The 15419-nt window shown below is 40.8% G+C and overlaps 1 protein-coding gene across 1 annotated transcript in view; it reads left to right on the forward strand.

Annotated features, from left to right (window-relative positions):
• The first annotated feature begins 2273 nt into the window (after positions 1-2273).
• The window catches only part of LOC126299447 (organic cation transporter protein), a 336588-nt gene continuing 323442 nt past the window's right edge, over positions 2274-15419 (forward strand). Inside the window, exon 1 of the mRNA XM_049991354.1 lies at positions 2274-2398. The gene's annotated coding sequence lies outside the window, so the exon portion shown is untranslated. The remainder of the gene's footprint in view (positions 2399-15419) is intronic.

Raw genomic sequence — 15419 nt, forward strand, 5'->3', positions numbered from 1 at the left:
CAGTAGAAGAAGAATGGGTAGCTCTGAGGGATGAAGTAGTGAGGGCAGCAGAGGATAAAGTAGGTAAAAAGACTAGGGCTGCTAGAAATCCTTGGGTAACAGAAGAAATATTGAATTTAATTGATGAAAGGAGAAAGTATAAAAATGCAGTAAATGAAGCAGGCAAAAAGGAATACAAATGTCTCAAAAATGAGATCGACAGGAAGTGCAAAATGGCTAAGCATGGATGGCTAGAGGACAAATGTAAGGATGTAGAAGCTTATCTCACTAGGGGTAAGATAGATACTGCCTACAGGAAAATTAGAGAGACCTTTGGAGAGAAGAGAACCACGTGTATGAATATCAAAAGCTCAGATGGCAACCCAGTTCTAAGCAAAGAAGAGAAGGCAGAAAGGTGGAAGGAGTATATAGAAGGTTTATACAAGGGCGATGTACATGAGGACAATATTATGGAAATGGAAGAGGATGTAGATGAAGACGAAATGGGAGATACGATACTGCGTGAAGAGTTTGACAGAGCACTGAAATACCTGAGTCGAAACAAGGCCCCCGGAGTAGACAACATTCCATTGGAACTACTGACGGCCTTGGGAGAGCCAGTCATGACAAAACTCTACCAGCTGGTGAGCAAGATGTATGAGACAGGCGAAATACCCTCAGACTTCAAGAAGAATATAATAATTCGAAGTAAAAACTTTGAGGTTCGCCGATGACATTGTAATTCTGTCAGAGACGGCAAAGGACTTGGAAGAGCAGTTGAACGGAATGGACATGGTCTTGAAAGGAGGATATAAGATGAACATCAACAAAAGCAAAACGAGGATAAAGGAATGTAGTTAAATTAAATCGGGTGATGCTGAGGAAATTAGATTAGGAAATGAGACACTTACACTAGTAAAGGAGTTTTGCTATTTAGGGAGCAAAATAACTGATGATGGTCGAAGTAGAGAGGATATAAGATGTAGACTGGCAATGGCAAGGAAAGCGTTTCTGAAGAAGAGAAATTTGTTAGTATCGAATATAGATTTAAGTCGTTTCTGAAAGTATTTGTATGGAGTGTAGCCATGTATGGAAGTGAAACATGGACGATAAATAGTTTGGACAAGAAGAGATTAGAAGCTTTCGAAATGTGGTGCTACAGAAGAATGCTGAAGATAAGGTGGATAGATCATGTAACTAATGAGGAGGTATTGAATAGGATTGGAAAGAAGTTTGTGACACAACTTGACTAGAAGAAGGGATCGGTTGGTAGGACATGTTTTGAGGCATCAAGGGATCACTAATTTAGCATTGGAGGGCAGCGTGGAGGGTAAAAACCGTAGAGGGAGACCAAGAGATAAATACACTAGGCAGATTCAGAAGGATGTAGGTTGCAGTAGGTACTGGGAGATGAAGAAGCTTGCACAGGATAGAGTAGCATGGAGAGCTGCATCAAACCAGTCTCAGGACTGAAGACAACAACAACAACAACTCGATGGCTTTCCGTTTGCGTTTGTAGATGTGTGGAAACACGAACATCTTTTATCAAACAAGACTCTCGAAGGAATATATCTCGGAAATGCACATAAAAAATTGGAAGAGCAGGTTTCCACGATGGAATTCGCAAATACTCTTCAGTCCTTACGTGTGCGGACCGTTAAGATAAAATTGCGTTATTAAAAGCATTCACGTAGGAGTGTAGGTAAACATTTTGTTCATGCTGTACCTCGAATTGAGCCAAAACTAGAACCACACACATCGTCGTGAATCACTAGCGTAGCTGTAGATGCGTCTATCCTCGTCTCGCGCAGCCATGATTGTCCGGCAGTTGCTACAGGAAACGCTACAGCTAAGGAACAATTTCGCACAACAGACCGTTGCGTTACAGGCAGTGCGTCAGTTGTTTCACAGAAATGTCACCTTCAGAGAATTGAGAATACCCAGCGACTTAACCCTTTCTGTATAAGGAGAACATCTGTAAGCAACAAGTGGAAGCCCTGTGTTGGATCGGTTTCGAATACTGATGCCGGATTTTTGAGGCCACTACGCAACCAGTTATGCACTTATTTTGCGGTTATGTGAAATCCGATGTGTTCTCCATGAAACAAAATTCTCCTCCTACAGTAAAACTCTTGGTAAACAGAATTCTTCTGCCATCCAAACACGCCTTACGCAGCGCCTCTGAAGCTGCAGCTTGTACCTTCTTGGAACTGGAAGCTCGTGCCCCCTCATCCATTCTCCTCTCCCCCTCTACTATTCCCACCACAGACTTCACAGCTTACGCTTCGAGCACGAGTCACATGTGCAACTGAGCTCGATATGCGATTTCAATCGGAAGAACCAACTCGTTATCTGTTAAATGATTTAATATTAAAAAATCACGTATCTGTGTTGCGTGCGGCTCAGTGATAACAGACAGGTACGCAATACATCTTAAATACTGTTCTTTAGCAGCGCAGGGCGCACGGGAAGACGTGAGTAAGAAAATGAGAAATCTGTCAAACACTGTAGTTAAGCTTTTGTGTGAAAAATTCTGTGGGTGTTGTACCTGCGTCAATTGTGGAACTGTCTACACTTAGTTATAGGCCACTGCATGGAGCAACAAAGAGGCCAAAAAAAAGCAATGGTTCGTCTACAATTTGCTATCAGGCACTGCAGACAAATAAGAAGCCTATTGAAATGACCGTTTTTTTCTGTTTTGTGCCACGCCGTTCGTTTTCGTTTGTTAACCGTCCCATGGCACTTTTCTTATCTTTCCTGGACGAAATCGGTACCAAACTCAATGCAATATGACTAGCGATAACTGTTCTGCAGATAACAATAAAAAGAAAAAATTGTGATGGATCGATCGTTTGCATAAATTTTAGTTTTAAACTATTTGAATTTTCTTTAGCGCGAATTTCAAGCGGAATATGTGGGATATTCCTGTTTCTGAAAAGAAATGCAATTATATGACTGAATGTTGATGCTATGCTTACTGGGCTTAGTTCTATGGACATCGCTGCTCATAGGTTCTAATGGCGCTACGCATTTACTTAATGCCAGCTAATACTGTATCTGCTATACGGGTAAATGCTCAACGAGTTCTTCTTTTAGGCCTGTAATCATTACTGCTCTACGTAACTCCTGCTGAAATTGGAATCTGCGGACAACTGTACTGAGTCACACTGAGCGCGAAAAATTAGAGATAATATCAGTAGCATGTAGTACGAAATGAAATTAACGTCCTCTAGTACTCTGCATCCGTATTGTACTACTATATCAGGTGTTGCTTTATATTTTGTGGATCATCAGGCTAAAATGACGAATTCGGAACATAATCGTCTCTACGTTTATCTGTTCTTATACATCTTTCAACTATACACTCTGGAGTCTTGTAATAGGAGTTGCATGGGTATTATTTTGAATTGAAATTCATGACTGAAAGGAAAAGCTTTTCTGCGCTACAGAAATAAGCATTTATAATAATTTATTTCATTTTCCCTATTTACTAACTGAATGGACCACAACAATTCGCTGTGACTCTAGTAATTACTACGTTTGTTATCAACTAACTGATATGGTAACAATGTCCAATGCTAACTGCTGTTGCAGTAGGGTTCTGACCACCACCTGAATAAGAAACACTGTAAGACTCTAATGTGCCTTACCGTTGGGCGTTGTTACCACGTACGTTTGTCGTAAACGTAATAATTATCGGAGGAATATTTTGTCACGTAGGCGCAGAAAAGTGGATTATCGTATTTTACATAGTACAGTAGAATAAAAACAAAACTTTTTCGTAAATGCGTTCCTATCCTAAATGTTACCTACTCGGACCCTATCACATATCCAAATAGTGTGTTATGGCCATTTAAAGTCATTCCGTATACAATACACAAATACGAACATCTGCTGTAACTAAACTCTTGTAGGAAGGAAGGCGATTGTTTAGCTGCCTCAAGTGTTGTTCCTGCAAACTCACTTTATTTTTGTCTACTTTTACGCTGTATCCATAGCATCGTTAGTTTTCGAGTACGACTTGAACATAGGAAGATTGTTCAATTGGCACGTATGTTGTAGACCTTGAAACGGGCAGGTCTCAGTTCGTGTCCCACACAGGCACACAATTTTGATCTGTCATGAAGTTTCATTGCAGGCCACTCACCGCTGCAAAGCGAAAGATTAATTTTGGAAACAGTACTTACGCTGCGGTTAACCAGTCCTTCGCAAAATCATTTCTTCCGTGGGTGTTAAAACGGCAGAGTGTGCAGAAGGGCTTGTGTGGAGTTTAGAAAATAGGAGACCCGTACTGCCATATTAAACCTTGGCTCGGTTCTCGAAGCGTGTTGGAAATTTGTCTCTCGAAATAGCGTCTCTTGCAAAGGGGAGAGGTCCGAAAATTATGTTCTTTCACGTACACAGTTGAAACTTCATGGCACATTAAAATTGTGTTCCAGACTGGGTCTCGAACCTGGAACCTTAGCCTTTCCCACGCAGGTGCTCTACCGCCTGAGCTGTTGCTGGATTTCCCTGTCCTCTCGCTGTTGAGGTGAGGCATGGGACAATATTCTTCAAAATACACCTGGCTCGGTCTCCGCACTAATGTGAAGTGTGAGTCAGTAACTTCCTTACTTCGGTCTCCGGTTTGTTGCCAATGCTATATAGTGCAATCGTATAACTTCTCACACTCAGATCCGTAGCTTCCCGTCGACTTTCCGCTTCTATCATGTCTTCCTTCCCCAGATGATTGTAGTGACGTGGCTCTGTGTGTGTTCTCTGTTTCACCTATCACTACTTTCAAGTTTCTTTGTAGAAATTTACTATGAATTTTACATCGAATAATTACATGAATAATACAATTAATATTTGTAAATGCAGGTCGCAGTACTTTACACAAAATTTATCATTTACACCTTAAGTTATTTTATTTTACTTCGTGAATGAGCATGGATTGATGGTATGTAGATTAGTTAGTTAGTTAGTACATCATGCCACAAGTTTTCTTTTATTTTTGAGCTACTTTAACGATTTAAATGATTAGTATTATTGCACTTATTTTTGAATAATTACTTTTTTGTCGCTCGTCCTGTCTGCCTCTTGAGATCTGCTGTTACCTGAAACATTTCTAAATATTTTTTGAGTTATTTGTGATCCATTTATTTTTTTGTTTTCATGGCTAACTGCTGTATCACCACTGGCACAATTATCATTCATTATAAGCGTTAAGGTGACTGACTTGATGTAGACCTATATTTTTTCCTGTTCTCGGGTTCACCAACTCTACTGTATTTGCATAAACCACTTTACTTATTAACATGAGTCCCTTATGAACAGGACAAAATTTATGACAAACCTGTTTTCCTTTATTAGATAATATGTGAGTTCTAACAAGAACCAATAGTCTCTCAGTGAATTCCTGTGTGGACGCATCTCTGTCTGCTCTGAGCTTCCTTTTTGTATCTGCTCGTTTGATGTTTTCGAGTGCTAATTTTATTATCTGCTGGCGTGATGGTCTTCTGGATGGAGGGAACTGCACAACTTCTCTTACACTGTCCCCTGGTCTTTTATTTTTGAGCACTGTGACTGTTGGTAAGCATGTAGTACTGAGCGCCATTTCGTTAATAATAGTCTGTAAATGTAGTAAATTGACATCCCATGTGGTATGTCGTGAACTACAGTACAGACGACACCATGTCCCAGTATCCTTCATCGTTCGTTCTGCACAATTGGCGCTTGGCTTGTATCTGGATATGAAGATGAGATTAATTTAATGTCTTTTTAAAGTTGCCAACCATGGTTTAGATCTATATTGGAGCCCATTATCTGAAATCAACCTTCCTACATGCCCTACCTGCTTGAGGAAGTCAAGTTGTAGTGTCTTACTGATCGTAACACCAGTTGCACGTTTCAAAGGGGACATACTCTGATGTTAACTCTAAAACCACAAAGATAAATGTGTTCCCATTCCTTGTCCTTTGTAACGGTCCCATCAAATCTGTTGCAGCTAGATGTTTTAGTTTTCTCAGTATTATGGCTGATAATGGTGGTCTAGTCTGAAATGTAACGTGTTTGGCTCGTTGGCAATCCTTACATTTTTTTAGTACTAGCCGAATACGTCTTTCCATGTTGGGGAATGTACGATCTCTTTAAGTTTCATAAAACATTTCTTCGCCCCAAAGTGCCCATTACTTAAGTGAGTGTACCATACATACTTGTTTACGAGTTCATCAGGAACACATCCTGTCCATGAAATTTTACTTGCGTCTCGTCTGTAGAACAACACATCATTCCTTAGCAACTAATGCTGACGAATGTCAACCGAGTTCTTATCTTTCCACTTCTGATTGACCCTTAACACTTCTGGATATTTGTTCGGTTCGTTTGAAATATTTGCGAAAACTGTTGTTATGTAGCTTTCAAAAGGAACTCCTCTTATATAATAGATACCAATTTGGTCTTCATGTGCACCTAACTTCGTGTTACTTGAGATTGTACCATGTGGACACCGGGAAAGAAAATCTGCTAAGGTGTTTGCCCGTCATGGAATATGTTTCAAATCCAACTTATGTTTCAATGCCCAATGTGTCGGTTTTCCTACTTTAAATTGTTAAATAAATGTATGGGGATGGAGAATATTTGCATCTTCCTTATAGTGTTGGTATTTCTGCACTGTAAGAAAATAGTTATCATCAAAACCTCTTTCTTCTCTCTGTAATGTATCTTCTGGGTTTTGAAGACTGGTATTCTGTCCTAGGTTTGCATCACATCTACGCAAACGTCTTTAGCTTGGTTCATTCTATGTCATTTGTGCTGTAGAATCACTTGCAGATCTCATTGCGCAATATGCGTGAATAACGCCTGCTACCAGCTCTGTATCTTGACGTGTAAGCAATTCTGGCTCGTTAGACGCCGTACTGTAACCTGTCAGTATTCGTCCTACAGTTTGTGGTGTTGCGTGACGCGTCTCTATGGTTTCATCCGCGTATGTCACGCTTTGTGCTTGACGTACAGAACCTTGCTGTAAACCACAGTCTTGTATTCTCGATTGACCTGTTATTCTTTCTTGAACAAGTGGTCGCAATCCACACTGTTCCCTACGCGTACCGTGATGTTCTGTCATACGCCGGTTTGGACTAATTTCCCGTTCTCGGTTTGCGGTTTCGGACTGACATCCATATGTGCCTTTCCGTCTTACGTCACACTTGATTTCACGTACCCTTTCTGTCGTACTGCCGACAACTGTTGATTTTGCAGTATTCACAGTAGCATCTACCGACACTAAAGTGGATTCTGTCGTCGTCTGCGACTCCTCACTAACGCTTACTACGTCAACTGGACTTTCCATCGAACGTAAAACTTCCAATCTCAGCCGTTGAAATTGATGTCCGTCTTTCTCCCGTATTTTTAAAACACGAGCATCGAATTTCTTAAACGCTGCTTTTGTTGTTCTTTTGTGAGACGTCGTCTCAGCAACAACATGTTTCCCTTTCGTCATCGCTTTGATGGCAAGAGCTTCGACCTGTTGTTTAACCTTTTTAACACTTAGCTGCGTAACTTCACGTAACGTAATCATGTTTGTTTGGACAGTGTCAGTGTCTGTTCTCAGTTGTTTGTGCCCTGTAACGAGCGTGATTTGTGCTTCCTTAGCTTCAGTTCGTATTGGCCTTGAATATTATCATGCGATTTTCGAATTCCTTGTTAGTTTCTGTCAGCCCCAATGTTTTGCGCCCTTCTAATTCTTTTTGCCCTTATTTTATGCGCCCTTCTATATGCCTTTCTGATTCCTGATATTGTTGTAATAAACGCTGCAACATTCCAAATATGTTGGTGTTTTCATCTACTGCACGTTCGCCTGTTGCCATCTGATGTAACCGTTCCCTATCTCAGCCTCCGTGAACCGTTTCCTTCACTTCTGAAAATAGTGTAGGAGCACTAACACTCGTTCTTTCATGCAATTGCAAGCCTGACTGATTCAATATGATTACGTTTGGTTCAATATGCTGTAAATCGCTATCTACAGACTCAGCGTCTGATTCAGTAGCAACCCCGTTTTCATGTCCATTCTTTGGACCTCGTTGAACAACATGTGTTGCATTTTTGATCTCATTCAATATTTCTACGTATTCTGTCTCGTGTTGTTCACGTTGATCTACCTGTTGCGTGTCAAACTCGGTCCTATCAAGATCTTACATGACTTCTCTTTGTGGTCTCGCGGTTCTAGGCGCGCAGTCCGGAACCGTGCGACTGCTACGGTCGCAGGTTCGAATCCTGCCTCGGGCATGGATGTGTGCGATGTCTTTAGGTTAGTTAGGTTTAAGTAGTTCTAAGTTCTAGGGGACTGATGACCACAGCAGTTGAGTCCCATAGTGCTCAGAGCCATTTGAACCATTTTTATTATTTTCTGTCATTTTTGAGTGTTCCTCGAAGTGTTGCTGTTCGCGAATTTTTCGAACCTGACGACGTATTAACATATGATCATAAGACTTGATTCTACCCCAGTTAAATGCCGTGTTTCTTGACTTCCGGAAGGCGTTTGATACAGTTCCCCACAGTCGTTTAATGAACAAAGTAATAGCATATGGACTATCAGACCAATTATGTGGTTGGATTGAAGAATTCCTAGATAACAGAACGCACCATGTCATTCTCAATGGAGATAAGTCTTCCGAAGTAAGAGTGATTTCAGGTGTGCCGTAGAGGAGTGTCGTAGGACCGTTGCTATTCACAATATACATAAATGACCTTGTGGATAACATCGGAAGTTCACTGAGGCTTTTTGCGGATGATGCTGTAGTATATCGAGAGGTTGTACAATGGAAAATTGTACTGAAATGCAGGAGGATCTGCAACGAATTGACGCATGGTGCAGGGAATGGCAATTCAATCTCAAAGTAGACTAGTATAATGTGCTGCGAATACATAGAAAGATCCTTTATCATTTAGCTACAATATAGCAGGTCAGCAGCTGGAAGCAGTTAATTCCATACATTATCTGGGAGTAGGCATTAAGAGTGATTTAAAATGGAATGACCATATAAAATTAATCGTCGGTAAAGCAGATGCCAGACTGAGATTCATTGGAAGAATCGTAAGGAAATGCAGTCCGACAACAAAGGAAGTAGGTTACAGTACACTTGTTCGCCCACTGCTTGAATACTGCTCACTGGTGTTGGATCCGTACCAGATAGGGTTGATAGAAGAGATAGGGAAGATCCAACGGAGAGCAGCACACTTCGTTACAGGATCATTTAGTAATCGCGAAAGCATTACGGAGATGATAGATAAACTCCAGTGGAAGACTCTGCCAGAGAAACGCTCAGTAGCTTGGTACGGGCTTATGTTGATGTTTCGAGAACATACCTTCCCCGACGAGTCAAGTAGTATATTACTCCCTCCTACGTATATCTCGCGAAGAGACCATGAGGATAAAATCAGAGATTAGAGCCCACACAGTGGCATACTGACAATCTTTCTTTTCACGAACAATACGAGACTGGAACAGAAGGGAGAACCGATAGAGCTACTCAAGGTACTCAAAGTACCCTCCACCACACACCGTCAGATGGCTTGCGGAGTATGGATGTAGGTGTAGATGTAGAAAATATCATCCACGATCGTATATTCAATCTGTTTCCTCGTCGTTTATAGCCTTTGCGTTACTGGAGTTGAGACAGAACTCAACGCAACCCAATTCAGCGGTGTGTTGCGCCAGCAAATAAGAAATACATGAATACAATTCAGTCTACACTCCCTGCACAATTGAGTCACATTTACATTTACATTTTTCTCCAATTTGCGTCATCTTATTGTTTGGGAGGATTATGTATTTTGTACCTGTCAAAAGCAAACCCTGAATGTATCAGAAAACTGTAATTTCACATCCTGGCAGGGAAGCCATTTGTAAGCTATGGGTTCAAATTTATAAAACATCTGAACTGTCTTCTCAAGCTCAGGGTGTTAAACAGACATTCTATAGAAATATTAATCTGGTCCTGTAAGGCAGCTAATGTTAGGTGCAGATCGTAACAAGTTAATTAGAAATGCTGCTGTCATGTAACTGGAATGCATGGATTAATAAATATGAAAGTTTGTGATCTATTCTAGAAAGACAAAACAGCTGTTCCCTTTTTCATTCTATATATAATTTATCAACTGTGCTTTCAGGGGTCAAGTAATACACAACAGTCATTTTAAATTACTTTCAACACGCAATAACAAAATATTTAACTCTTGGACATATTGAATTGGTAATTATTAAATCGTTATCTCTACAAATGAAAATGTTATCACAGACAAGAATGATAAAAAATTTTCATAAATTAAATTTTCTATGATATCGTAGCTGGTCAGTGAACTAAGTTAGGGGAGAATAAATTTACCTTTTACACCAATAAAAAAACTATAATGTACTCAATGTGAGGGTAGGTTGGTATGCTAGCTTTTGATATTCAATGGTCAAAGCGTACGCAGGTTGGAGTGAGCAAAATATCGACTCAACATTTACTGTGGCTTCATGTGCGATGGTACTTTACCAATCGGGACCTGCAACAATGTTGTTTCTCTGCTGGATCTCAAACGCGATTTCCCTACTCTGGTCTTGACTGAATTCACTCAGTCTCAACTCTCCTGCATTCCGTAGAATGTTAATGTTCCCTAGTCGAAGTAATGGCTATTGCACATTCGCTAAGGGTTGGAGCGACGTGCGCAATTTCATTGCCCACAAAAATTCCCTCAGGAATAGTTAACTACCTCTTTGCTGTCAGTCGCCATGATAAGTGAAGCATATCATCCACACTTCGCAGATGCAAAGCTCTCAACGCCCTCGCTATTTTCCACACACTTGTGCGGTCCGTCGTGAGACGAGAGAGATCTAGAAATTTTTAGTTCTCAAAATGCTTTTATATAATGGAGATCTCCCCACCATGTCGCCTTTGCTTCTCCCAGTATGGCTTCAGTTAACCACCATATCATTAGAGGTGAATTTTTATTTTTCTTACCAGGCCGCTGCTAGCCCTGTTAAAGCCATACAGCCACTTACCCTTGCTCCCGGCCGTATTTACGTTAAAAGCAATAATGTATTGTTCTGGCCTAATCCCTTTCTGCGCTGAAGGTCGGCATTCTCTTGTTAAGTGGGGTTTTCCAATGCCATTAACCACCTGCTCAGTGCGTCTCCAAAATGCATTTCACTTTAACTTATTTACGCATGTCCCTGTCCTTATATTGGTAGATATTGTTTTGTTAGTTTTCAGTACATGAGATTAGTGCAATTGCTTTTTGTTGATAATATAGTTTTCTGAGGATCTCATACTGTATCGTACTGTGATGATGGACCGAGCTCAAGTAAGCTCCATAAAATCTGGACGCCTTACAATAGTTGTTCATTTCTAGAAAGTTTCAGTACTGCTGAAATTTACGGCTATTGCGTGGAAAAAAGGAATCTTGCCGCGTCTATTGAAGGCAAAACTGTATGGAGTTTTAGGCAAGGCTGCCAAGTGTTCACGATTTAGGACAACAGCAGTTGATCCAGAGGTTTCTGTAGATGACCTAATAAATTTCTTGGCTGCGTACTTGAATGAAACTGAGCTCTTACGATTAGTGGTCTTTCCATTGATCGTTGTGGGGAACAGTTGCTAATTGTGTCTGGGTGAGAGGAACAGCCTATTTCTCTTGGTGCAGTAGTATTGAACAGCGATATTAAAAGTTGTTGCAGACGCCACTTCCTCACCATGACTTGTCAAAATAGGGCGTACGTGCTTCGCTTAGTGGATGAATATTAGTGAATTGTTCACTTTATTTAACTGAAGTCCACAGATGTAGCTGATAAAGTGATCTGATAAGTGATTATGATGTGGATACAGAAGCGGCAGTTGTAAAAGTTTCTTACCTCGATTTCGGGAAAAGTATGCTTTTTCGGACCCCATACCTGATGATGAAAAATGCTCTATTTACAATTATCTATTGATCTCGCCAATTTTGTGTCGATTGCTCGTCATAACCTTTAGGGGTGATTTTCTCAAAAACGCGGGGGTGTTGACCCAAAATATCTTAGATTCCTTTGTTTTAGGTTGTACACAAGCGACCTGACAAATTTGAGCCGAATCGATTGGCCGTGTCTGAGGCCTTCCCCTTGTAAGACAGAACTTGAGTCGATTTTCGCAAATACCTTTCGACTCGGTCGTTTCTGGGCTATGGTCCCTTACTTCAAACCGAAAAGTTCATCCTTCGCCATTAATCCCCAAATGTCTGTAACACCAACACAGAATCACCTACATCTACATCTACATGATTATTCTGCAATTCACGTTTAAGTGCTTGGAAGAGGGTTCATCGAACCATAATCATACTATCTCTCTACCATTCCACTCCCGAACAGCGCGCGGGAAAAACGAACACCTAAACCTTTCTGTTCGAGCTCTGATTTCTCTTATTTTATTTTGATGATCATTCCTACCTAGGTAGGTTGGGCTCAACAAAATATTTTCGCATTCGGAAGAGAAAGTTGGAGACTGAAATTTCGTAAATAGATCTCGCCGCGACGAAAAACGTCTTTGCTTTAATGACTTCCATCCCAACTCGCGTATCATATCTGCCACACTCTCTCCCCTATTGCGTGATAATACAAAACGAGCTGCCCTTTTTTGCACCCTTTCGATGTCCTCCGTCAATCCCACCTGGTAAGGATCCCACACCGCGCAGCAATATTCTAACAGAGGACGAACGAGTGTAGTGTAAGTTGTCTCTTTAGTGGACTTGTTGCATCTTCTAAGTGTCTTGCCAATGAAACGCAACATTTGGCTCGCCTTCCCCACAATATTATCTATGTGGTCTTTCCAACTGAAGTTGTTCGAAATTTTAACACCCAGGTACTTAGTTGAATTGACAGCCTTGAAAATTGTACTATTTATCGAGTAATCGAATTCCAACGGATTTCTTTTGAAACACAATGTTTATAGCAACAAGTATCTAAACTCGATCACGAAACCACAATGCTGTAAAGACATTTTCCATCGTGCGGGTCTTGAAACAAAAGTTTACTAAATTCAGTATACTGAGTCTACCATTAGAAAATCACCCTCACAAAGTTAGAACAACATTGCGCAATCACAAGCCTCGCCGTTCTGCAACCATGTGGTAATCAGGGAATTAACAGGCGCATTGCGAAATGGAAACTGCGAAAGCAAAAGCGTCTGATGCAGTAGTACTTAAGTGAAGTCCACTGTGAACAAATCAGTCTCTAACTCCAATGTTAAATGATGAAGGTTACTTGAAAACAAATTAATGTTAGGAAAGCTGTCTAAATTCTAGCGAGGCGCTCATGTGTCTGTGACAGGTAGGTATGCTGTCTTCGACTGCATCCCAAGAATGTCGTTCTTATCTCTCCACCGGCAGTAATTAAGTGCCCAAGTACTCCAACCATATCCGCAGCCATCATTCACTCCTGTCATCTATGGTATGTGATGCACCACAATTGCCTCGGCACGGGTTTCGGATAGCGCCATTTTGCCACACTCGATATACTTTAACCATGGCGGCACACGAGCAATTTCGGAAATGCTTCCACCATTGGCCCGAAAGCCAATGGCCATGACCTTTTGGAACTCAGATAAATCGCTCCATTTCCACATTACAACAATGACTGCACTGTTTCCTGCGTCCTCCCGACACGTATTATATATACTGCTAATGCTGCCGCTTGCCGTCTATAAGTGGTTATTGCACATTGATGTCTATCACAGGCGACAGTCACATTAATGTGATTGGGCCGCATGTAGGTATGGCTAATGACCTTGGTTAATCTATATTCAAATGACATGGGATCAGTTTAACACCAAAATGATATAAAGGAGATTTGGATTACCGCACATTTACTTTACCAAGATCTACACACATGGGAAATGCTAAACCTGGAGAGCGTCCTCATTCAAAATAGACGGGGCCCCTGACAAGTTCAGGAATTAATTTATTGCGTTTCAAGTGTGCATGGCTGCTGATTTTTCAAATGGCCTATGTAGTTCATGGGATTAATCTGTCATTTTATATGATCTGGGGTGACATAATTCGCATTAAATCTAATATACACACATAAGAAGCACAAGTTGACTAGAAGTTACGTTCACAGCACACCTGGCTTCTGGCAATGGTTATATACATTGATGTCTACTCTCACCACACTTTCAAGTCAAACATAATAGCTAGAGAACTTACACATATTCCAAATAAAAGACAAAATGAAAATAGGAAAGAGCACAAAAAAATAAATGAAATATGCACTGCTTCAGCGAGAGACCATAGGCTTTCAACATCCATGATATAAGTCACATAAATCACCGTGAGGGTTTCATTCTTAACACAACATATTCGTTAAATTAGTCTCTCTCAGCTCTGGAGTAGTTAACAACAAAAGTAGAATAACAATCTCACTCAGAGGAGAAAAAATGGAAACAAGTCGTCAACGCACCTAGCAACAAATTCATTTCACTCTGGTCCCTGTCAGACCACACACAACTTACTCGAAATAAATACTGTGCAAAAATCACCTCCTATATGTATTCCTCTTATAATTACATAAGTTTAAGGCTCACACAAATAACATCTTCACCTACAGTATTACTTAACTTACCGACAGAACAGAATCGTCATAAATTTATACACACGACCAATCGAATTCCATTCCAGAAATATGTCACTCAATGGAATCTCTCCGCCCCCCTCCCCCAAAAAAGAAAAAACTGCATCGTTCTCATATCACACTGCTACATACATTTGCAGGTAATCACACAAAATAAAACAAGTTAAACAGAACATACAAGGCACAACAAAGATATTTATATTCAACACGACTTTGTCACTCACAGTTACCTCGTCACTTTCCAATACCACTCAACACAAAATCAAAATCATCAAGTGCACGCTGTACACGTCATCTTTTCCCATACTGGAGACTACTACTTCTTCAGTATATCAGGTAGGGAATTTGTACATTAATGGCTTCCAGTTGGGTTCCACACCTCGGAATTGGAACAAAGCCGGCCGCGGTGGTCTCGCGGTTCTTGGCGCGCAGTCCGGAACCGTGCGACTGCTACGGTCGCAGGTTCGAATCCTGCCTCGGGCATGGATGTGTGTGATGTCCTTAGGTTAGTTAGGTTTAAGTAGTTCTAAGTTCTAGGGGACTGATGACCACAGCAGTTGAGTCCCATAGTGCTCAGAGCCATTTGAACCAATTGGAACAAAACGTGAAGTAATCACCAATTTGGAAAATTCTTGTCATGCAACTCAAGATCTATCAAATCCACTAAAACTTCACTGCTCCCCATACTTTCACTATAAACAAAATTAGATACTGCCTCAAATTCATCTTGTAACAACAACGAACATATTTTAAGCCTTAGAAAGGACATGACCTCCTTCGAACCTTTATTTCTTGTTGGTACAGTACTCGAAAAATTACGCTGAGCGCT

Source organism: Schistocerca gregaria, chromosome X (genome assembly GCF_023897955.1).
Source record: "Schistocerca gregaria isolate iqSchGreg1 chromosome X, iqSchGreg1.2, whole genome shotgun sequence".
NCBI classification, from domain to species: domain Eukaryota; kingdom Metazoa; phylum Arthropoda; class Insecta; order Orthoptera; family Acrididae; genus Schistocerca; species Schistocerca gregaria.